Raw genomic sequence first — 23768 nt, 5'->3', positions numbered from 1 at the left:
TGGAGAGAGTGTTACACAGGGGGGAGAGAGTGTTATAGAGGGTGGGGAGAGTGTTATAGAGGGTGGAGAGAGTGTTACACAGGGGGGAGAGAGTGTTATAGAGGGTGGAGAGAGTGTTATAGAGGGTGGAGAGAGTGTTACACAGGGGGGAGAGAGTGTTATAGAAGGTGGAGAGAGTGTTATAGAGGGTGGGGAGAGTGTTATAGAGGGTGGAGAGAGTGTTACACAGGGGGGAGAGAGTGTTATAGAGGGTGGGGAGAGTGTTATAGAGGGTGGGGAGAGTGTTATAGAGGGTGGAGAGAGTGTTATAGAGGGTGGAGAGAGTGTTATAGAGGGTGGAGAGAGTGTTATAGAGGGTGGAGAGAGTGTTATGGAGGGTGGAGAGAGTGTTATAGAGGGGGGAGAGTGTTATAGAGGGTGGAGAGAGTGTTACACAGGGGGGAGAGAGTGTTATAGAGGGTGGAGAGAGTGTTATGGAGGGTGGAGAGAGTGTTATAGAGGGGGGAGAGAGTGTTATAGAGGGTGGAGAGAGTGTTATAGAGGGTGGAGAGAGTGTTACACAGGGGGGAGAGTGTTATAGAGGGTGGAGAGAGTGTTACACGGGGGGGGGGAGTGTTATAGAGGGTGGAGAGAGTGTTACACAGGGGGGAGAGTGTTATAGAGGGCGGAGGGAGTGTTATAGAGGGTGGAGAGAGTGTTACACAGGGGGGGAGCGAGTGTTATAGAGGGTGGAGAGAGTGTTATAGAGGGTGGAGAGAGTGTTATAGAGGGGGGAGAGAGTGTTATAGAGGGTGGAGAGAGTGTTACACAGGGGGGAGAGTGTTATAGAGGGCGGAGAGAGTGTTACACAGGGGGGAGAGTGTTATAGAGGGTGGAGAGAGTGTTATAGAGGGTGGAGAGAGTGTTATAGAGGGTGGAGAGAATGTTACACAGGGGGGAGAGTGTTATAGAGGGCGGAGAGAGTGTTATAGAGGGTGGAGAGAGTGTTATAGAGGGTGGGGAGAGTGTTATAGAGGGTGGAGAGAGTGTTATAGAGGGTGGGGAGAGTGTTATGGAGGGTGGAGAGAGTGTTATAGAGGGTGGGGAGAGTGTTATAGAGTGTGGGGAGAGTGTTATAGAGGGGGGAGAGAGTGTTATAGAGGGTGGAGAGAGTGTTACACAGGGGGGAGAGAGTGTTATAGAGGGTGGAGAGAGTGTTATAGAGGGTGGAGAGAGTGTTATGGAGGGTGGAGAGAGTGTTACACAGGGGGGAGAGAGTGTTATAGAGGGTGGAGAGAGTGTTATGGAGGGTGGAGAGAGTGTTATAGAGGGGGGGAGAGTGTTATAGAGGGTGGAGAGAGTGTTACACAGGGGGGGAGAGAGTGTTATAGAGGGTGGAGAGAGTGTTATAGAGGGTGGAGAGAGTGTTATAGAGGGGGGAGAGAGTGTTATAGAGGGGGGAGAGTGTTATAGAGGGTGGAGAGAGTGTTACACAGGGGGGAGAGAGTGTTATAGAGGGTGGAGAGAGTGTTATGGAGGGTGGAGAGAGTGTTATAGAGGGGGGAGAGAGTGTTATAGAGGGTGGGGAGAGTGTTATAGAGGGTGGAGAGAGTGTTATAGCGGGTGGGGAGAGTGTTATAGAGGGTGGGGAGAGTGTTATGGAGGGTGGAGAGAGTGTTACACAGGGGGGAGAGAGTGTTATAGAGGGTGGGGAGAGTGTTATAGAGGGTGGAGAGAGTGTTACACAGGGGGGGAGAGAGTGTTATAGAGGGTGGAGAGAGTGTTATAGAGGGTGGAGAGAGTGTTACACAGGGGGGAGAGAGTGTTATAGAAGGGTGGAGAGAGTGTTATAGAGGGTGGGGAGAGTGTTATAGAGGGTGGAGAGAGTGTTACACAGGGGGAGAGAGTGTTATAGAGGGTGGGGAGAGTGTTATAGAGGGTGGGGAGAGTGTTATAGAGGGTGGAGAGAGTGTTATGGAGGGTGGAGAGAGTGTTATAGAGGGTGGGAGAGTGTTATAGAGGGTGGGGAGAGTGTTATAGAGGGTGGAGAGAGTGTTACACAGGGGGGAGAGAGTGTTATAGAAGGGTGGAGAGAGTGTTATAGAGGGTGGGAGAGAGTGTTATAGAGGGTGGAGAGAGTGTTACACAGGGGGGGAGAGAGTGTTATAGAGGGTGGGGAGAGTGTTATAGAGGGTGGGGAGAGTGTTATAGAGGGTGGAGAGAGTGTTATGGAGGGTGGAGAGAGTGTTATAGAGGGTGGGGAGAGTGTTATAGAGGGTGGGGAGAGTGTTATAGAGGGTGGAGAGAGTGTTATAGAGGGTGGAGAGAGTGTTATAGAGGGTGGGAGAGTGTTATAGAGGGTGGAGAGAGTGTTATAGAGGGGGAGAGAGTGTTATAGAGGGTGGAGAGAGTTAGAGGTGTGTATAGAGGGTGAGAGTGTTATAGAGGGTGGGAGAGAGTGTTATAGAGGGTGGGGAGAGTGTTATAGAGGGTGGAGAGAGTGTTATAGAGGGTGGAGAGAGTGTTATAGAGGGTGGAGAGAGTGTTATAGAGGGTGGAGAGAGTGTTATAGAGGGTGAGAGTGTAGGAGAGTGTTAGAGGGTGGAGAGAGTGTTATAGAGGGTGGAGAGAGTGTTATAGAGGGTGGAGAGAGTGTTATAGAGGGTGGAGAGAGTGTTATAGAGGGTGGAGAGAGTGTTATAGAGGGTGGAGAGAGTGTTAGAGGGTGGAGAGTGTTATAGAGGGTGGAGAGAGTGTTATAGAGGGTGGGGAGAGAGTGTTATAGAGGGTGGAGAGAGTGTTATAGAGGGTGGGAGAGAGTGTTATAGAGGGTGGGGAGAGTGTTATAGAGGGTGGAGAGAGTGTTATAGAGGGTGGAGAGAGTGTTATAGAGGGTGGGGAGAGTGTTATAGAGGGTGGAGAGAGTGTTATAGAGGGTGGAGAGAGTGTTATAGAGGGTGGGAGAGAGTGTTATAGAGGGTGGGAGAGTGTTATAGAGGGGGGAGAGTGTTATAGAGGGTGGAGAGAGTGTTATAGAGGGTGGGAGAGTGGGTGGGAGAGTGTTAGAGAGTGTTAGAGGGTGGGAGAGAGTGTTATAGAGGGTGGGAGAGAGTGTTATAGAGGGTGGGAGAGAGTGTTATAGAGGGTGGGAGAGAGTGTTATAGAGGGTGGAGAGAGTGTTATAGAGGGTGGGGGTAGGGGGAGAGTGTTATAGAGGGTGGGGAGAGTGTTAGGTGGAGGTAGAGGGTGGAGAGTGTTATAGAGGGTGGGGAGAGTGTTATAGAGGGTGGGAGAGAGTGTTATAGAGGGTGGGAGAGAGTGTTATAGAGGGTGGGGAGAGTGTTATAGAGGGTGGAGAGAGTGTTATAGAGGGTGGAGAGAGTGTTATAGAGGGTGGGAGAGAGTGTTATAGAGGGTGGAGAGAGTGTTATAGAGGGTGGGAGAGAGTGTTATAGAGGGTGGAGAGAGTGTTATAGAGGGTGGGAGAGTGTTATAGAGGGGGAGAGAGTGTTATAGAGGGTGGAGAGAGTGTTATAGAGGGTGGGGAGAGTGTTATAGAGGGTGGAGAGAGTGTTATAGAGGGTGGGAGAGAGTGTTATAGAGGGTGGGGAGAGTGTTATAGAGGGTGGAGAGAGTGTTATAGAGGGTGGGGAGAGTGTTATGAGGGTGGGAGAGTGTTATAGAGGGTGGGAGAGAGTGTTATAGAGGGTGGAGAGAGTGTTAGAGGGGGTGGAGAGTGTTATAGGAGGTGTGAGGGGAGAGTGTTATAGAGGGTGGAGAGAGTGTTATAGAGGGTGGGAGAGAGTGTTAGAGAGGGTGGGGAGAGAGTGTTATAGAGGGTGGAGAGAGTGTTATAGAGGGTGGAGAGAGTGTTATAGAGGGTGGGAGTAGAGGGGGGAGAGTGTTATAGAGGGTGGAGAGAGTGTTATAGAGGGTGGAGAGAGTGTTATAGAGGGTGGGAGAGAGTAGGGGGAGAGTGTTATAGAGGGTGGAGAGAGTGTTACACAGGGGGGAGAGAGTGTTATAGAGGGTGGGAGAGTGTTATGAGGGTGGAGAGAGTGTTATAGAGGGTGGAGAGAGTGTTATAGAGGGGGAGAGAGTGTTATAGAGGGTGGGGAGAGTGTTATAGAGGGTGGAGAGAGTGTTATAGAGGGTGGGAGAGTGTATGAGGGTGGAGAGAGTGTATAGAGTGTTACAGGGGGGAGAGAGTGTTATAGAGGGTGGGGAGAGTGTTATGAGGGTGGAGAGAGTGTTATAGAGGGTGGGGGAGAGTGTTATAGAGGGTGGGAGAGTGTTATAGAGGGTGGGAGAGAGTGTTAGGGTGGAGAGGGTGGTGGGGAGAGTGTTATAGAGGGTGGGAGAGTGTTATAGAGGGTGGAGAGAGTGTTATAGAGGGTGGAGAGAGTGTTATAGAGGGTGGGAGAGAGTGTTAGAGGGTGGAGAGAGTGTTATAGAGGGTGGAGAGAGTGTTATAGAGGGTGGAGAGAGTGTTATAAGGGGGGAGAGTGTTATAGAGGGTGGGAGAGAGTGTTATAGAGGGTGGAGAGAGTGTTATAGAGGGTGGGAGAGAGTGTTATAGAGGGTGGGGAGAGTGTTATAGAGGGTGGGAGAGTGTTATAGAGGGTGGAGAGAGTGTTACAGAGGGGGGAGAGAGTGTTATAGAGGGTGGGAGAGAGTGTTATAGAGGGTGGGAGAGTGTTATAGAGGGTGGAGAGAGTGTTACAGGGGGGTAGGGGGAGAGTGTTATAGAGGGTGGAGAGTGTTACACAGGGGGAGAGTGTTATAGAGGGTGGAGAGAGTGTTATAGAGGGTGGGGAGAGAGTGTTATAGAGGGTGGAGAGAGTGTTATAGAGGGTGGAGAGAGTGTTATAGAGGGTGGAGAGTGTTATAGAGGGTGGGAGAGAGTGTTATAGAGGGTGGGAGAGTGTTATAGAGGGTGGAGGGTAGAGTGTTAGAGGTGGAGAGAGTGTTAGAGAGGTGGGAGAGTGTTATAGAGGGTGGAGAGAGTGTAGAGGGTGTTATAGAGGTGAGTTATAGAGGGTGGAGAGAGTGTTACACAGGGGGGAGAGAGAGTGTTATAGAGGGTGGAGAGAGTGTTATAGAGGGTGGGGAGAGTGTTATAGAGGGTGGGGAGAGTGTTATAGAGGGTGGAGAGAGTGTTATAGAGGGTGGAGAGAGTGTTATAGAGGTGTTAGAGGTGGAGAGAGTGTTACACAGGGGGGAGAGAGTGTTATAGAGGGTGGGGAGAGTGTTATAGAGGGTGGAGAGAGTGTTACACAGGGGGGAGAGAGTGTTATAGAGGGTGGAGAGAGTGTTACACAGAAGGGAGAGAGTGTTATAGAGGGTGGGGAGAGTGTTATAGAGGGTGGAGAGAGTGTTATAGAGGGTGGGGAGAGTGTTATAGAGGGTGGGGAGAGTGTTATGGAGGGTGGAGAGAGTGTTATAGAGGGTGGGGAGAGTGTTATAGAGGGTGGGGAGAGTGTTATGGAGGGTGGAGAGAGTGTTATAGAGGGTGGGGAGAGTGTTATAGAGGGTGGAGAGAGTGTTACACAGGGGGGAGAGAGTGTTATAGAGGGTGGAGAGAGTGTTATAGAGGGTGGGGAGAGTGTTATAGAGGGTCGGAGAGAGTGTTACACAGGGGGGAGAGAGTGTTATAGAGGGTGGGGAGAGTGTTATGGAGGGTGGAGAGAGTGTTATAGAGGGTGGGGAGAGTGTTATAGAGGGTGGGGAGAGTGTTATGAGGGAGGAGTGGAGAGTGTTATAGAGGGTGGGGAGAGTGTTATAGAGGGTGGAGAGAGTGTTACACAGGGGGGAGAGAGTGTTATAGAGGGTGGAGAGAGTGTTATAGAGGGTGGGGAGAGTGTTATAGAGGGTGGAGAGAGTGTTACACAGGGGGGGAGAGAGTGTTATAGAGGGTGGGAGAGAGTGTTATAGAGGGTGGGGAGAGTGTTATGGAGGGTGGAGAGAGTGTTATAGAGGGTGGGGAGAGTGTTATAGAGGGTGGAGAGAGTGTTATAGAGGGTGGAGAGAGTGTTATAGAGGGTGGGGAGAGTGTTATGGAGGGTGGAGAGAGTGTTATAGAGGGGGGAGAGAGTGTTATAGAGGGTGGGGAGAGTGTTATAGAGGGTGGAGAGAGTGTTACACAGGGGGGAGAGAGTGTTATAGAGGGTGGAGAGAGTGTTATAGAGGGTGGGGAGAGTGTTATAGAGGGTGGAGAGAGTGTTACACAGGGGGGAGAGAGTGTTATAGAGGGTGGAGAGAGTGTTACACAGGGGGGAGAGAGTGTTATAGAGGGTGGAGAGAGTGTTACACAGGGGGGGAGAGAGTGTTATAGAGGGTGGAGAGAGTGTTACACAGGGGGGAGAGAGTGTTATAGAGGGTGGAGAGAGTGTTACACAGGGGGGAGAGAGTGTTATAGAGGGTGGAGAGAGTGTTACACAGGGGGGAGAGAGTGTTATAGAGGGTGGAGAGAGTGTTACACAGGGGGGAGAGAGTGTTACACAGGGGGGGAGAGAGTGTTATAGAGGGTGGAGAGAGTGTTATAGAGGGTGGGGAGAGTGTTATAGAGGGTGGAGAGAGTGTTACACAGGGTGGAGAGAGTGTTATAGAGGGCGGAGAGAGTGTTACACAGGGGGGGAGAGAGTGTTATAGAGGGTGGAGAGAGTGTTATGGAGGGTGGAGAGAGTGTTATGGTGGGTGGAGAGAGTGTTATAGAGGGTGGAGAGAGTGTTATAGAGGGTGGGGAGAGTGTTATAGAGGGTGGAGAGAGTGTTATAGAGGGCGGAGAGAGTGTTACACAGGGGGGAGAGAGTGTTATAGAGGGTGGAGAGAGTGTTATAGAGGGTGGGGAGAGTGTTATAGAGGGTGGAGAGAGTGTTATAGAGGGCGGAGAGAGTGTTACACAGGGGGGAGAGAGTGTTATAGAGGGTGGGGAGAGTGTTATAGAGGGTGGAGAGAGTGTTATAGAGGGTGGGGAGAGTGTTATAGAGGGTGGAGAGAGTGTTACACAGGGGGGAGAGAGTGTTATAGAGGGTGGAGAGAGTGTTATAGAGGGTGGAGAGAGTGTTATAGAGGGTGGGGAGAGTGTTATAGAGGGTGGAGAGAGTGTTACACAGGGGGGAGAGAGTGTTATAGAGGGTGGGGAGAGTGTTATAGAGGGTGGAGAGAGTGTTACACAGGGGGGAGAGAGTGTTATAGAGGGTGGGGAGAGTGTTATAGAGGGTGGAGAGAGTGTTATAGAGGGTGGAGAGAGTGTTATAGAGGGTGGGGAGAGTGTTATAGAGGGTGGGGAGAGTGTTATAGAGGGTGGAGAGAGTGTTACACAGGGGGGAGAGAGTGTTATAGAGGGTGGGGAGAGTGTTATAGAGGGTGGGGAGAGTGTTATGGAGGGTGGAGAGAGTGTTATAGAGGGTGGAGAGAGTGTTATAGAGGGTGGGGAGAGTGTTATAGAGGGTGGGGAGAGTGTTATAGAGGGTGGAGAGAGTGTTACACAGGGGGGAGAGAGTGTTATACAGGGTGGGGAGAGTGTTATAGAGGGTGGAGAGAGTGTTATAGAGGGTGGGGAGAGTGTTATAGAGGGCGGAGAGAGTGTTATAGAGGGTGGAGAGAGTGTTATAGAGGGTGGGGAGAGTGTTATGGAGGGTGGGGAGAGTGTTATAGAGGGTGGGGAGAGTGTTATAGAGGGTGGGGAGAGTGTTATAGAGGGTGGAGAGAGTGTTACACAGGGGGGAGAGAGTGTTATAGAGGGTGGGGAGAGTGTTATAGAGGGTGGAGAGAGTGTTACACAGGGGGGAGAGAGTGTTATAGAGGGTGGAGAGAGTGTTACACAGGGGGGAGAGAGTATTATAGAGGGTGGAGAGAGTGTTATAGAGGGTGGGGAGAGTGTTATAGAGGGTGGAGAGAGTGTTATAGAGGGTGGGGAGAGTGTTATAGAGGGTGGAGAGAGTGTTATAGAGGGTGGGGAGAGTGTTATAGAGGGGGGAGAGAGTGTTATAGAGGGTGGAGAGAGTGTTATAGAGGGTGGGGAGAGTGTTACACAGGGGGGAGAGAGTGTTATAGAGGGGGGAGAGAGTGTTATAGAGGGTGGGGAGAGTGTTATAGAGGGGGGAGAGAGTGTTATAGAGGGTGGGGAGAGTGTTATAGAGGGTGGGGAGAGTGTTATAGAGGGTGGAGAGAGTGTTATAGAGGGTGGGGAGAGTGTTATAGAGGGTGGAGAGAGTGTTATAGAGGGTGGAGAGAGTGTTATAGAGGGTGGGGAGAGTGTTATGGAGGGTGGAGAGAGTGTTATAGAGGGTGGAGAGAGTGTTATAGAGGGTGGGGAGAGTGTTATGGAGGGTGGAGAGAGTGTTATAGAGGGTGGAGAGAGTGTTACACAGGGGGGAGAGAGTGTTATTGAGGGTGGAGAGAGTGTTATAGAGGGTGGGGAGAGTGTTATAGAGGGTGGAGAGAGTGTTATAGAGGGTGGGGAGAGTGTTATGGAGGGTGGAGAGAGTGTTATAGAGGGTGGAGAGAGTGTTACACAGGGGGGAGAGAGTGTTATTGAGGGTGGAGAGAGTGTTATGGAGGGTGGAGAGAGTGTTATAGAGGGTGGAGAGAGTGTTACACAGGGGGGAGAGAGTGTTATTGAGGGTGGAGAGAGTGTTATAGAGGGTGGGGAGAGTGTTATAGAGGGTGGAGAGAGTGTTATAGAGGGTGGGGAGAGTGTTATGGAGGGTGGAGAGAGTGTTATAGAGGGTGGGGAGAGTGTTATGGAGGGTGGAGAGAGTGTTATAGAGGGTGGAGAGAGTGTTACACAGGGGGGAGAGAGTGTTATTGAGGGTGGAGAGAGTGTTATAGAGGGTGGGGAGAGTGTTATGGAGGGTGGAGAGAGTGTTACACAGGGGGGAGAGAGTGTTATTGAGGGTGGAGAGAGTGTTATAGAGGGTGGGGAGAGTGTTATGGAGGGTGGAGAGAGTGTTATAGAGGGTGGGGAGAGTGTTATAGAGGGTGGGGAGAGTGTTATGGAGGGTGGAGAGAGTGTTATAGAGGGTGGGGAGAGTGTTATAGAGGGGGGAGAGAGTGTTATAGAGGGTGGAGAGAGTGTTACACAGGGGGGAGAGAGTGTTATAGAGGGTGGGGAGAGTGTTATAGAGGGTGGAGAGAGTGTTACACAGGGGGGAGAGAGTGTTATAGAGGGTGGAGAGAGTGTTATAGAGGGGGGAGAGTGTTATAGAGGGCGGAGAGAGTGTTACACAGGGGGGAGAGAGTGTTATAGAGGGTGGAGAGAGTGTTATAGAGGGGGGAGAGAGTGTTATAGAGGGTGGGGAGAGTGTTATAGAGGGTGGGGAGAGTGTTATAGAGGGTGGAGAGAGTGTTATAGAGGGTGGGGAGAGTGTTATGGAGGGGGGAGAGTGTTATAGAGGGTGGAGAGAGTGTTATAGAGGGGGGAGAGAGTGTTATAGAGGGTGGGGAGAGTGTTATAGAGGGGGGAGAGTGTTATAGAGGGTGGAGAGAGTGTTATAGAGGGGGGAGAGAGTGTTATAGAGGGTGGGGAGAGTGTTATAGAGGGGGGAGAGTGTTATAGAGGGTGGGGAGAGTGTTATAGAGGGTGGAGAGAGTGTTATAGAGGGTGGGGAGAGTGTTATGGAGGGGGGAGAGTGTTATAGAGGGTGGAGAGAGTGTTATAGAGGGTGGGGAGAGTGTTATAGAGGGTGGAGAGAGTGTTATAGAGGGTGGGGAGAGTGTTATAGAGGGGGGAGAGTGTTATAGAGGGTGGGGAGAGTGTTATGGAGGGTGGAGAGAGTGTTATAGAGGGTGGGGAGAGTGTTATAGAGGGTGGGGAGAGTGTTATAGAGGGTGGGGAGAGTGTTATAGAGGGTGGGGAGAGTGTTATAGAGGGGGGGAGAGAGTGTTATAGAGGGTGGAGAGAGTGTTATAGAGGGGGGAGAGAGTGTTATAGAGGGTGGAGAGAGTGTTATAGAGGGTGGGGAGAGTGTTATAGAGGGTGGGGAGAGTGTTATAGAGGGTGGGGAGAGTGTTATAGAGGGGGGAGAGAGTGTTATAGAGGGTGGGGAGAGTGTTATAGAGGGTGGGGAGAGTGTTATAGAGGGTGGAGAGAGTGTTATGGAGGGTGGAGAGAGTGTTATAGAGGGGGGAGAGAGTGTTATAGAGGGTGGAGAGAGTGTTATAGAGGGTGGGGAGAGTGTTATGGAGGGTGGAGAGAGTGTTATAGAGGGTGGGGAGAGTGTTATAGAGGGTGGGGAGAGTGTTATAGAGGGTGGGGAGAGTGTTATAGCGGGTGGAGAGAGTGTTATAGAGGGTGGGGAGAGTGTTATGGAGGGTGGAGAGAGTGTTATAGAGGGTGGGGAGAGTGTTATAGAGGGTGGGGAGAGTGTTATAGAGGGTGGAGAGAGTGTTATAGAGGGTGGAGAGTGTGTTATAGAGGGTGGGAGAGTGTTATGGAGGGTGGAGAGAGTGTTATAGAGGGGGGAGAGGTGTTATAGAGGGTGGGAGAGTGTTATAGAGGGTGGGGAGAGTGTTATGGAGGGTGGAGAGAGTGTTATAGAGGGTGGGGAGAGTGTTATAGAGGGTGGGGAGAGTGTTATAGAGGGTGGAGAGAGTGTTATGGTGGTGGAGAGTGTGTTATAGAGGGGGGAGAGAGTGTTATAGAGGGTGGGGAGAGTGTTATGGAGGGTGGAGAGAGTGTTATAGAGGGTGGGGAGAGTGTTATGGAGGGTGGAGAGAGTGTTATAGAGGGGGGAGAGAGTGTTATGGAGGGTGGAGAGAGTGTTATAGAGGGGGGAGAGAGTGTTATAGAGGGTGGGGAGAGTGTTATGGAGGGTGGAGAGAGTGTTATAGAGGGTGGGGAGAGTGTTATAGAGGGTGGGGAGAGTGTTATAGAGGGTGGGGAGAGTGTTATGGAGGGTGGAGAGAGTGTTATAGAGGGTGGAGAGAGTGTTATGGAGGGTGGAGAGAGTGTTATAGAGGGTGGAGAGAGTGTTATAGAGGGGGGAGAGAGTGTTATAGAGGGTGGGGAGAGTGTTATAGAGGGTGGGGAGAGTGTTATAGAGGGTGGGGAGAGTGTTATAGAGGGGGGAGAGAGTGTTATAGAGGGGTGGGGAGAGTGTTATAGAGGGGGGAGAGTGTTATAGAGGGTGGAGAGAGTGTTATAGAGGGTGGGGAGAGTGTTATAGAGGGGGGAGAGAGTGTTATAGAGGGGGGGAGAGTGTTATAGAGGGTGGAGAGAGTGTTATAGAGGGTGGGGAGAGTGTTATAGAGGGGGGAGAGAGTGTTATAGAGGGTGGAGAGAGTGTTATAGAGGGTGGAGAGAGTGTTATAGAGGGTGGGGAGAGTGTTATAGAGGGGGGAGAGAGTGTTATGGAGGGTGGAGAGAGTGTTATAGAGGGGGGAGAGAGTGTTATGGAGGGTGGAGAGAGTGTTATAGAGGGTGGAGAGAGTGTTATAGAGGGTGGGGAGAGTGTTATAGAGGGTGGAGAGAGTGTTATAGAGGGTGGGGAGAGTGTTATGAGGGGGGAGAGTGTTATGAGGGTGGAGAGAGTGTTATGGAGGGTGGAGAGAGTGTTATAGAGGGTGGAGAGAGTGTTATAGAGGGTGGGGAGAGTGTTATAGAGGGTGGAGAGAGTGTTATAGAGGGTGGAGAGAGTGTTATAGAGGGTGGAGAGAGTGTTATAGAGGGTGGAGAGAGTGTTATAGAGGGTGGAGAGAGTGTTATAGAGGGTGGAGAGAGTGTTATAGAGGGGGGAGAGAGTGTTATGGAGGGTGGAGAGAGTGTTATGGAGGGTGGAGAGAGTGTTATAGAGGGTGGGGAGAGTGTTACACAGGGGGGAGAGAGTGTTATAGAGGGTGGAGAGAGTGTTATAGAGGGTGGGGAGAGTGTTATAGAGGGTGGGGAGAGTGTTATAGAGGGTGGGGAGAGTGTTATAGAGGGTGGAGAGAGTGTTACACAGGGGGGAGAGAGTGTTATAGAGGGTGGAGAGAGTGTTACACAGGGGGGAGAGAGTGTTATAGAGGGTGGAGAGAGTGTTATAGAGGGGGGAGAGAGTGTTATAGAGGGTGGAGAGAGTGTTATAGAGGGTGGGGAGAGTGTTATAGAGGGGGGGGAGAGTGTTATAGAGGGTGGGGAGAGTGTTATAGAGGGTGGAGAGAGTGTTATAGAGGGTGGGGAGAGTGTTATAGAGGGGGGAGAGAGTGTTATAGAGGGTGGAGAGAGTGTTATAGAGGGTGGGGAGAGTGTTATAGAGGGTGGAGAGAGTGTTATAGAGGGTGGGGAGAGTGTTATAGAGGGTGGAGAGAGTGTTATAGAGGGTGGGGAGAGTGTTATAGAGGGTGGAGAGAGTGTTATAGAGGGTGGGGAGAGTGTTATAGAGGGTGGAGAGAGTGTTATAGAGGGTGGGGAGAGTGTTATAGAGGGTGGGGAGAGTGTTATAGAGGGTGGAGAGAGTGTTATAGAGGGTGGGGAGAGTGTTATAGAGGGTGGAGAGAGTGTTATAGAGGGTGGGGAGAGTGTTATAGAGGGTGGAGAGAGTGTTATAGAGGGTGGGGAGAGTGTTATAGAGGGTGGAGAGAGTGTTATAGAGGGTGGGGAGAGTGTTATAGAGGGTGGGGAGAGTGTTATAGGGGTGGGAGAGTGTTATAGAGGGTGGGGAGAGTGTTATAGAGGGTGGAGAGAGTGTTATAGAGGGTGGGGAGAGTGTTATAGAGGGTGGGGAGAGTGTTATAGAGGGTGGGGAGAGTGTTATAGAGGGTGGAGAGAGTGTTATAGAGGGTGGGGAGAGTGTTATAGAGGGTGGAGAGAGTGTTATAGAGGGTGGGGAGAGTGTTATAGAGGGGGGCGAGAGTGTTATAGAGGGTGGAGAGAGTGTTATAGAGGGTGGGGAGAGTGTTATAGAGGGTGGAGAGAGTGTTATAGAGGGTGGGGAGAGTGTTATAGAGGGTGGGGAGAGTGTTATAGAGGGTGGAGAGAGTGTTATAGAGGGTGGGGAGTGTTATAGAGGGTGGAGAGAGTGTTATAGAGGGTGGGGAGAGTGTTATAGAGGGTGGGGAGAGTGTTATAGAGGGTGGAGAGAGTGTTATAGAGGGTGGGGAGAGTGTTATAGAGGGTGGGAGAGTGTTATAGAGGGTGGAGAGAGTGTTATAGAGGGTGGGGAGAGTGTTATAGAGGGTGGAGAGAGTGTTATAGAGGGTGGGGAGAGTGTTATAGAGGGGGGAGAGAGTGTTATAGAGGGTGGAGAGAGTGTTATAGAGGGTGGGGAGAGTGTTATAGAGGGTGGGGAGAGTGTTATAGAGGGTGGAGAGAGTGTTATAGAGGGTGGGGAGAGTGTTATAGAGGGTGGGGAGAGTGTTATAGAGGGTGGAGAGAGTGTTATAGAGGGTGGGGAGAGTGTTATAGAGGGTGGGGAGAGTGTTATAGAGGGTGGGGAGAGTGTTATAGAGGGTGGAGAGAGTGTTATAGAGGGTGGGGAGAGTGTTATAGAGGGTGGAGAGAGTGTTATAGAGGGGGGAGAGAGTGTTATGGAGGGTGGAGAGAGTGTTATAGAGGGTGGGGAGAGTGTTATAGAGGGGGGAGAGAGTGTTATGGAGGGTGGAGAGAGTGTTATAGAGGGTGGGGAGAGTGTTATAGAGGGTGGAGAGAGTGTTACACAGGGGGGAGAGAGTGTTATAGAGGGTGGAGAGAGTGTTATAGAGGGGGGAGAGTGTTATAGAGGGTGGAGAGAGTGTTATAGAGGGTGGAGAGAGTGTTATAGAGGGTGGGGAGAGTGTTATAGAGGGTGGGGAGAGTGTTATAGAGGGTGGAGAGAGTGTTATAGAGGGTGGGGAGAGTGTTATAGAGGGTGGGGAGAGTGTTATAGAGGGTGGAGAGAGTGTTATAGAGGGGGGAGAGAGTGTTATGGAGGGTGGGGAGAGTGTTATAGAGGGTGGAGAGAGTGTTATAGAGGGGGGAGAGAGTGTTATGGAGGGTGGAGAGAGTGTTATAGAGGGTGGGGAGAGTGTTATAGAGGGGGGAGAGAGTGTTATGGAGGGTGGAGAGAGTGTTATAGAGGGTGGGGAGAGTGTTATAGAGGGTGGAGAGAGTGTTACACAGGGGGGAGAGAGTGTTATAGAGGGTGGAGAGAGTGTTATAGAGGGGGGAGAGTGTTATAGAGGGGGGAGAGAGTGTTATAGAGGGTGGGGAGAGTGTTATAGAGGGTGGGGAGAGTGTTATAGAGGGCGGAGAGAGTGTTATAGAGGGGGGAGAGAGTGTTATAGAGGGTGGGGAGAGTGTTATAGAGGGTGGGGAGAGTGTTATAGAGGGGGGAGAGAGTGTTATAGAGGGTGGAGAGAGTGTTATAGAGGGGGGAGAGAGTGTTATAGAGGGTGGGGAGAGTGTTATAGAGGGTGGGGAGAGTGTTATAGAGGGTGGGGAGAGTGTTATAGAGGGTGGAGAGAGTGTTATAGAGGGTGGAGAGAGTGTTATAGAGGGGGGAGAGAGTGTTATAGAGGGTGGGGAGAGTGTTATAGAGGGTGGGGAGAGTGTTATAGAGGGTGGGGAGAGTGTTATAGAGGGTGGAGAGAGTGTTATAGAGGGTGGGGAGAGTGTTATGGAGGGGGGAGAGTGTTATAGAGGGTGGAGAGAGTGTTATAGAGGGGGGAGAGAGTGTTATAGAGGGTGGGGAGAGTGTTATAGAGGGGGGAGAGTCTTATAGAGGGTGGAGAGAGTGTTATAGAGGGGGGAGAGAGTGTTATAGAGGGTGGAGAGAGTGTTATAGAGGGTGGGGAGAGTGTTATAGAGGGTGGAGAGAGTGTTATAGAGGGTGGGGAGAGTGTTATAGAGGGTGGGGAGAGTGTTATGGAGGGGGGAGAGAGTGTTATAGAGGGTGGGGAGAGTGTTATAGAGGGTGGAGAGAGTGTTATAGAGGGGGGAGAGAGTGTTATGGAGGGTGGAGAGAGTGTTATAGAGGGTGGAGAGAGTGTTATAGAGGGTGGGGAGAGTGTTATAGAGGGTGGAGAGAGTGTTATAGAGGGTGGGGAGAGTGTTATAGAGGGGGGAGAGTGTTATAGAGGGTGGGGAGAGTGTTATAGAGGGTGGGGAGAGTGTTATAGAGGGTGGGGAGAGTGTTATAGAGGGGGGAGAGAGTGTTATAGAGGGTGGAGAGAGTGTTATGGAGGGTGGAGAGAGTGTTATAGAGGGTGGGGAGAGTGTTATAGAGGGTGGAGAGAGTGTTATAGAGGGTGGGGAGAGTGTTATAGAGGGGGGAGAGAGTGTTATAGAGGGTGGAGAGAGTGTTATAGAGGGGGGAGAGAGTGTTATAGAGGGTGGAGAGAGTGTTATGGAGGGTGGAGAGAGTGTTATAGAGGGTGGGGAGAGTGTTATAGAGGGTGGAGAGAGTGTTATAGAGGGGGGAGAGAGTGTTATAGAGGGTGGAGAGAGTGTTATAGAGGGTGGGGAGAGTGTTATAGAGGGTGGAGAGAGTGTTATGGAGGGTGGAGAGAGTGTTATAGAGGGTGGGGAGAGTGTTATAGAGGGTGGAGAGAGTGTTATAGAGGGTGGGGAGAGTGTTATAGAGGGGGGAGAGAGTGTTATAGAGGGGGGAGAGAGTGTTATAGAGGGTGGAGAGAGTGTTATGGAGGGTGGAGAGAGTGTTATAGAGGGTGGGGAGAGTGTTATAGAGGGTGGAGAGAGTGTTATAGAGGGTGGGGAGAGTGTTATAGAGGGGGGAGAGAGTGTTATAGAGGGTGGGGAGAGTGTTATGGAGGGTGGAGAGAGTGTTATAGAGGGTGGGGAGAGTGTTATAGAGGGTGGAGAGAGTGTTATAGAGGGTGGGGAGAGTGTTATGGAGGGTGGAGAGAGTGTTATAGAGGGTGGGGAGAGTGTTATAGAGGGTGGGGAGAGTGTTATGGAGGGTGGAGAGAGTGTTATAGAGGGTGGGGAGAGTGTTATAGAGGGTGGGGAGAGTGTTATAGAGGGGGGAGAGAGTGTTATAGAGGGTGGAGAGAGTGTTATGGAGGGTGGAGAGAGTGTTATAGAGGGTGGAGAGAGTGTTATAGAGGGTGGGGAGAGTGTTATAGAGGGGGGAGAGAGTGTTATAGAGGGTGGAGAGAGTGTTATGGAGGGTGGAGAGAGTGTTATAGAGGGTGGAGAGAGTGCTATAGAGGGGGGAGAGAGTGTTATAGAGGGTGGAGAGAGTGTTATAGAGGGTGGGGAGAGTGTTATAGACGGGGGGCGAGAGTGTTATAGACGGGGGGCGAGAGTGTTATAGAGGGTGGAGAGAGTGTTGTAGAGGGGGGAGAGAGTGTTATAGAGGGTTGAGAGAGTGTTATAGAGGGTGGGGAGAGTGTTATAGACGGGAGGCGAGAGTGTTATAGACGGGGGGCGAGAGTGTTATAGAGGGTGGAGAGAGTGTTATAGAGGGTGGAGAGAGTGTTATAGAGGGTGGGGAGAGTGTTATAGACGGGGGGCGAGAGTGTTATAGAGGGGGGAGAGAGCGTTATAGAGGGGGGAGAGAGCGTTATGGAGGGTGGAGAGAGTGTTATAGAGGGTGGGGAGAGTGTTATAGACGGGGGGCGAGAGTGTTATAGAGGGGGGAGAGAGCGTTATAGAGGGGGGAGAGAGCGTTATGCAGCACGGAGCGTGTGTTATACTGGGCGGAGAGAGTCTAATCTGGTGTGGAGAGAGATTTATACAATGCATTCGGTGTGTCATACAGGGCAGAGAGCAGGCAGTGCTAATTAGTTTGTGACTGATACAGGGCTAATAGGAGAGAGTGGGGCAGTGGGATTAGATTGGGATTGATCCAGGACTATGGGGAGAGTACAGGGCGGTGGGATTAGATTGGGATTGATCCAGGACTATGGGGGGGACTGCAGGGCAGTGGGATTAGATTGGGATTGATCCAGGACTATGGGGAGAGTACAGGGCAGTGGGATTTGTTTGGGATTACTCTTGCATTGTGCTGGGATAGATGGACTTGGTGTTAATCCTTTGATAAAGTGAGGGAAATTAGCAAGGGTTATACGGCAATATTGAATAAACAGCTTATTGCGTATTCAGGGTGAGAATAATGATTATATCAAGTCTTTAAATAAGCAGCAAGGAAATGTTTACAGGACAGACTGCTAATTCCTGGTTGAAGATTACTGCACTATGTTGTTGGGAGTTTTTTTCGAGATATTATCCTTCAGTTTCGTGTTGCTGACCACTCCAATGGTGAGGTGTCAATACCAGTATCCCAGAATTCACTCTCAATTCCTCAAATATCTTAAAGTCCAAATCTCGGAGTCATTAATATCAGACAGTCACTAGTAAATGCAATCGGGAATTCAAGAGAAATCTCTTTCCCCAGAGAGTGGTGAGAATGTGGAACTCACTACCACAGGGAGTGCTTGAGGTGAATAGTATCGATACATTTAAGGGGAAGCTGGATAAACACAAGAGGGAGAAAGGAATAGAAGGATATGGTGAAAGGGTGAGATGAAGTAGGGTGGGAGGAAGCTTGTTTTACTTTATTCCTTCGCAGGACGTGGGTGTCACTGGCCAGGCCAGCATTTATTGCCCATCCCTAATTGCCCTTGAGAAGGTGGTGGTGAGCTGCCTTCTTGAACCGCTGCAGTCCATTTGGGGTAGGTATACCCACAGTGCTGTTAGGAAGGGAGTTCCGGGATTTTGACCCAGTGACAGTGAAGGAACGGCGATATAGTTCCAAGTCAGGATGGTGTGTGACTTGGAGGGGAACTTGCAGGTGGTGATCCCATGCATCTGCTGCTCTTGTCCTTCCAGGTGGTAGAGGTCACAGGTTTGGAAGGTGCTGTTGAAGGAGCCTTGGTGCATTGCTGCAGTGCATCTTGGAGATGGTACACACTGCTGCCACTGTGCGCTGGTGGTGGAGGGAGTGAATGTTGAAGGTAGTGGGTCGGGTGCTGATCAAGCGGGCTGCTTTGTCCTAGATGGTGTTGAGCTTCTTGAGTGTTGTTGGAGCTGCACCCATCCAGGAGAGTATTCCATCACACTCCTGACTTGTGCCTAGTAGATGGTGGACAGGCTTTGGGGAGACAGGGGATCGGTTACCACAGAATTCTCAGCCTCTGACCTGCTCTTGTATCCACAGTATTTATATGGCTGATCCAGTTCAGTTTCTGGTCAATGGTAACCTCCAGGACATTGATGTCTGTCCCGTTTTATTCTTACTTGACTTTTCTGTAGCAGTTTGATACAACTGAGTGCCTTGCTCGGCCATTTCACAGGGCAGTTAAAAGTCAACCGTGTTGCTGTGGGTCTGGACTCACATGTAGGCCAGACCAGGTAAGGATGGCAGATTTCCTTCCCTAAAGGGCATTAGTGAACCAGATGGGTTTTAATGACAATCCAATAGTTTCATGATCATTGTTACTGACTAGCTTTTTATTCCAGATTAATTATTTAATTGAATTTAAGTTTCCCTAGCTGCTTTGGTGGGATTGTCTCTAGAGCAATAGTCCAGGCCTCTGGATTACTAGTCCAGTAACATCGCCACATCACCACTACTCCAGTGTGTGGAGTGTAAATACTACCATCGACCAATTGCATCGAATAACCTATTTCTGTGCTTTAAATTCTGTGTAATTCTAATTCGCTAATCTGGGACTAAATAACTCATTCACCCTCACAGAGCTCAGTGTCTCTGCCTTACCCCATGCCCATGCGTCTATCATTCCTGAATGGCAGAACATAGCAGAATAATGTGTCCTGTAAAAGAATTTGGAATCAACTGCAGTGACGCGCCCTATAAACTGAACTGTGAGATCAGTAATGTTACTAATACGAGATATGAATCGCCAGACCAATTTAAAGAATTGTACAAGACTTCATGTTTTAGACTTATATTATAACTAAACTAAAAGAAATTCCCAGTAAGTAAATAGTATTTTGTAAGACGTTGATACCCTAAATTACAAAGACAGGTTTTTTTTTAACTTATTAAAAGATTTGAAAATCCCACATCACACTTATACGTTACACAATCCTCTCTGTTAGTGAAATCTTTGCAGTTGAAAGTCCCAAACTCCTCCCAGTTGGATCTTCCAGATCTTTCTCAAAGGCAGTGTCCTTTTCACTCACTTCTCTGAGCACTTTCGATCTGAACACCTGTGAATAAGGTGATCCCTAGTGATCCTGTTGGTCTTTTCTTCTCCACAAACTTCAACTTTTAAAACCAGTTGAATGCTGCACAACCTTTCACTGTATCAGTATTCTCGAAGCATTCTCTCTCCCTCCCTCAAGGCTGCCACTGCTGGTTTCCTTTCTTACAGCCTGTCTGCCTTCAGAAAATCTGTTAAATTTATCTGGAGTCAAACGCCAATAGCTCAATATCCAGAAGTCTGGTTTCACAGAGCCCCCTGGGTTTTCCATTGTTTCCAGCTGTTAACAGCTGCCTTGTACATTTGCATCCTCAGAATCACTGACTCCTTGTTTATGATCCGAAGTCTGGGAGGATGAAACCCATTGTTCTTCAGGTGCTACACCCCTGCAGTCTCTATTTTTCAAAAAACGTTTTTGATCTGTGTTCTCTACTGTTCTGGTAACCAAGATTTCTGTCTTGCCCTTAAGCAGAGTGGATGTGAGGTCACTGAATTCTCAGACTCCATCTTAAACTTTTAAAAATCCCTGATGTTAATCGCTCCTCCATTGGCGGCTGCACTTTGAGGTGCATAGACCCTAAGTTCTAGAATTCCCTCTCTACACCCCTCTCCATCTCCACCTCTCTCTCCTCCTTTAAGACACTATACTATAGGGCCTATCAGAGAGGTACAAGATAATTTATGCATGGGCAGGGTTCCTAATGAGTACTTTGTCTCTGTCTTTACAAAAGAGAGGGATGATGCAAACACTGTAGTTAAAGAGGAGTGTGAAATATTAGATATAATAAGCATAATGAGAGAGGAAGTACTGGAGGGTCTGACATTCTTGAAAGTGGATAAATCACCAGGGCCGGATGGATTGCATCCCAGGTTGTTAAAGGAAGTCAGGGAGGAAATAACAGATGCTCTGAGAATCATCTTCAAATCCTCACTAGATACAGGAGAGGTACCCGACAATTGGAGGTCTGCGAACGTTGTACCATTGTTTAAAAAGGGTGTGAGGCATAGACCAAATAATTGTTGGCAGGTCAGTCTGATCTCAGTGGTGGGCAAATTATTACAATGTATTCTGAGAGATAGGATAAACTGCCACTTAGAAAGGCACAGATTAATCAGGGATAGTCAGCATGGATTTGTTAAGGGAAGGTCGTGGCTGACTAACTTGATTGAATTTTTGAGTAAGTAACAAGGAGGATTGATGAGGGTAGTGCAGTGAATGTGGTCTACATGGATTTTAGTGAGGCCTTTGACAAGGTCCCTATTGGCAGACTGGTCAGAAAAGTAACAGCCCATGGGATACAGGGGAATGTGGCAGGTTGGATCCAGAATTGGCTCAGTGACAGGAAACAAAGGGATAATGGTCATTGGATGTTTTTGTGAATGGAAAGCTGTTTCCAGTGGCGTTCCACAGGGTTCAGTGTTGGGTCCCTTGCTGTTTGTGGTATATATTAATGATTTGGACTTAAATGTGGGAGGCACTTATTGTGTATTCCCTCGCTTTATTTGCCCTCCCTGAGTGCATTACCTCACACTTCTCCGGATTGAATTCCATTTGCCACTTTTCCGCCCACTCAACCAAACCATTGATATCATTCTGGAATCTACAGCTATCCTCTTCACTATCAACTACACGGACAATTTTTGTGTCATCTGTGGGAGGATATTGAGAGGGGTAGAAGGAGTGAGAGACCTTGGAGTGCATGTCTACAGGTCCCTGAAGGTGGCAGGACAGGTGGATAAAGTGGTGAAGATGGCACATGGAATGCTTTCCTTTATTGGCCGAGGTATAGAATTCAAAAGCAGGGATGTGATGCTGGAACTGTATAAAATGCTGGTTAGACCACAGCTCGAGTATTGTGTACAATTCTGGTCAACGCATTACAGGAAGGACATAATTGCTCTGGAGAGAGTACAGAGGAGATTTACAAGAATGTTGCCAGGGCTTGAAAGTTGCAGCTATGAGGAAAGATTGGATGGCTAGGGTTGTTTTCCTTATAACAGAGGAAGCTGAGGGGTGACTTAATTGAGGTGCACAAAATTATGAGGGGCCTAGATAGAGCAGACAGGAAGGATCTGTTTTCCCTAGTGGAGAGGTCAATTACCAGGGGGCACAGATTTAAGGTGATTGGTAGAAGGATTAGAGGGGACATGAGGAAAAACTATTTCACCCAGAGGGTGATGGGTGTCTGGAATTCACTGCCAGGAATGGTGGTGAAGGCAGAAACCCTCAATTCTTTTAAAAGCTACCTGGACATGCACCTGAAGTGCTGTAACCGGCAAGGCTAAGAACCAGGTACTGGAAGGTGGAATTAGATTGGGCAGATAGTTTTTCGGCCGGCGCAGACACGATGGGCTGAATGGCCTCTTTCTGTGCCGTAACTTTTCTATGGTTCTGCGCTCCTTAAAACCTACCTCTTTGACCAAGCTTTTGGTCACCTGACCTAATATCTCCTTAAGCGGCTCAGTGTCGTATCATGTTTGATAACTCTCCTGTGAGCACCTTGGGACATTTTACTACATTAAAGGTGCTATATAAATGCAAGTTATTGTTGATAGCCATTTTGAGGCCAAGGTACAAAGGGAATTCCAACCTCCTCAGGCAATCAGTGAGCAGTGGGGTTTGTTTGCTAGAAAAACAAGGAAGTTATGGTAAACCTTTATAGATCATCCATTGACATCATTGTGTCAGCCAATGAGCTAGCGGCAAGGTGAGATTACAGTCAAACAAGTAGATCCTTCAGCGAACACACCCTATTTACAGGAGACCATTTAATAAGAGTCCTTAGGAACTGCAGCAAATTGAACTCCAACATAAAAACAGAGGTGATTGGAGGCAGAAATTACCCAATCATCACGATTTGGTGTCACTATTGTCCAGTCGTTAATCATTCGTTTGACCCGAGCTGGAGTTTTGTGTCCGATTCTGGTCCACATTTCAGGAGGGATGTCAGGGTCTTGGAGAGGGTGTGGAGGAGAGGAGATTTACTGGAATGGTTCCAGGGATGAGGGACTTCAGTTAATGTGGAGAGACTGGGATTGTTCTCCTTAGAGCAGAGCAGGTTCAGGGGAGATTTAATCAAGGTGTTCAAAATCAGGAGGGGTTTTGATAGAATAAATAAGGAGAAACCGTTTCCAGTGGCAGGAGGGTCGGTAAGAAGAGGGCAAAGGTTTAAGATAATTGTGAAAAGAACCGGAGGGGAGATGAGGTCAAATGTTTTTACGGATTGAGTTGTTGTGCTATGGAACGTGCTGAAAGGGCAGAGGAAGCAGATTTAATAATAACTTTCAAAAGGGAATTTGATAAATACTTGAAAAGGAACAATTTGCAGGGCTATGGGGAAAGAGCAGGGGAATGGGACTGATTGGATAACGCTTACGAAGAGACAGCACAGGTACAATGAGCCGAACGGCCTCCTCCTGGGTTGTAAAATTCTATATATCGAGACAACCCCCCACTCTGTCCTTATGAGGCAGTTTGTTCACTGTCGATGTTCGCTGGCTCAACCTGGTGCCACTTTCTCAAATCACTAATGATTCCTCTCCTGAGAATTAGACAGGCCAAGAAATAGTTGAGCTTGAAAAAAACAGGGAACAATTTAAAATAAGTGTCTGTACTATTTTAAAAATAGCTGCCCAATAAAGTAGGGCATGTTTCTCTCTCTCTATCAGTAGAACTACTTTTATCAGTTTATATACCTTGACAGAAGTAAAGCAGACAAACTTCGGGCAAAAATATTTGTTGATGTGGGTATGTCCGAGTCAGCTGTGTTTTGTGAGTGATCTTATGGGAACATTGAATATCACTCCACCCTTCTGTGCCCTAAGGAGAACAATCCCCAGTTTCTCCTGTCTCCCCTCAATAGGTCCATCCATCTATTGATGCACATTTGTTCCCCAATTGCCTCCTGTTGGCTAGGTTTATTGCAAAACTATACTCTTGGCTTCTGAGTTAGCAGAGAGGACAGGGCAGTAAAGCCCTGAGATATAATTCCACAGATTCTGGACATTCTCTGCTCCCTTGCGAGCCCCTCTAATAATGGGGTATGGGGATGGGAGGAGAGGTTTTACACCGAGTGATCATCTAACTCAGTAATCTGTTCCCACTTTCCCCCCATACCCTTTGATCCCTTTTGCCCCAAGAGCTATATCTAACTCCCCCTTGAAAACATACAATGTTTTGGCCTCAACTGCTTTCTGTGGTAGCAAATTCCACAGGCTCACCACTCTCTGGATGAAGAAATTTCTCCTCATCTCAGTCCTGAAAGGAAATCCTTAGACTATGACCCCTGGTTCTGGACTCCCCCATCATCGGGAACATCCTTCCCGCATCTACCCTATCAAATCCTGTTAGAATGTTATAGGTTTCTATGAGATTCCCCCTCACTCTTCTGAACTCTGAGTGAATATAATCCTAACCGACTCAATCTCTCCTCATACGTCAGTCCCGCCATCCCAGGAATCAGTCTGGTAAACCTTTGCTGCACTCCCTCTAGAGCAAGAACATCCTTCCTCAGATAAGGAGACCAAAACTGCACACAATATTCCAGGTGTGGCCTCACCAAGGCCCTGTATAATTGCAGCAAGACATCCCTGCTCCTGTACTCGAATCCTTTCCCTATGAAGGCCAACTTACCATTTGCCTTTTTTACCGCCTGTTGCACCTGCATGCTTACGGAGGGAGAAAAAGCACAGGAGCATTG

At 49.1% G+C, this 23768-nt stretch overlaps 1 protein-coding gene across 4 annotated transcripts in view; it reads left to right on the top strand.

Moving 5' to 3' along the window:
- Positions 1 to 23768, top strand: part of si:ch211-257p13.3 (kinesin-like protein KIFC3) — a 130054-nt gene that overhangs the window by 30260 nt on the left and 76026 nt on the right. The window lies entirely within an intron of this gene.

Source organism: Heterodontus francisci, chromosome 2, assembly GCF_036365525.1.
Source record: "Heterodontus francisci isolate sHetFra1 chromosome 2, sHetFra1.hap1, whole genome shotgun sequence".
Lineage (NCBI taxonomy): Eukaryota > Metazoa > Chordata > Chondrichthyes > Heterodontiformes > Heterodontidae > Heterodontus > Heterodontus francisci.
This window is presented reverse-complemented; position numbering and strand designations above follow the sequence as displayed.